The sequence below is a fragment of the Myotis davidii genome, unplaced genomic scaffold (assembly GCF_000327345.1).
Source record: "Myotis davidii unplaced genomic scaffold, ASM32734v1 scaffold4139, whole genome shotgun sequence".
Classification (NCBI taxonomy): domain Eukaryota; kingdom Metazoa; phylum Chordata; class Mammalia; order Chiroptera; family Vespertilionidae; genus Myotis; species Myotis davidii.
The window spans coordinates 21,775-22,074 of NW_006290471.1; the positions used below are offsets into that span (position 1 = coordinate 21,775).

At 48.7% G+C, this 300-nt stretch overlaps 1 protein-coding gene across 1 annotated transcript in view; it reads left to right on the top strand.

Moving 5' to 3' along the window:
• Positions 1-300, top strand: part of LOC102774196 (arachidonate 12-lipoxygenase, 12S-type) — a gene marked incomplete at its 5' end in the record, with an annotated part of 13,885 nt that overhangs the window by 8,454 nt on the left and 5,131 nt on the right. The gene's annotated exons all lie outside the window — the stretch shown is intronic.

Here is a 300-nt window from a genome sequence, read left to right on the forward strand (position 1 = left end):
CGACCCCAACCCCTCATCAGCCCCTGTCCCTCCACACATGGATCATTGTATTCCCATTCCCACTTCCTAAGTCTCAGGACAATTCTAGAAACCCAACGATTGTCCTCCTCCTGGACTAATAAGGCCAGAACCATAGTCAGTAAGGGATCTGCCCAGGCCCTGCCAGGCTCTCTTCTAATTGTTGTCTGTTTTCTTTATTAAGGATAGAAATGGGGAGCCCATGAAAGCCCACCCTAGCTTTCCCTCCCTTTTTCTCCTTCTTAATACTTTCCAGCACTCACACAGCATCCAGACATCCTA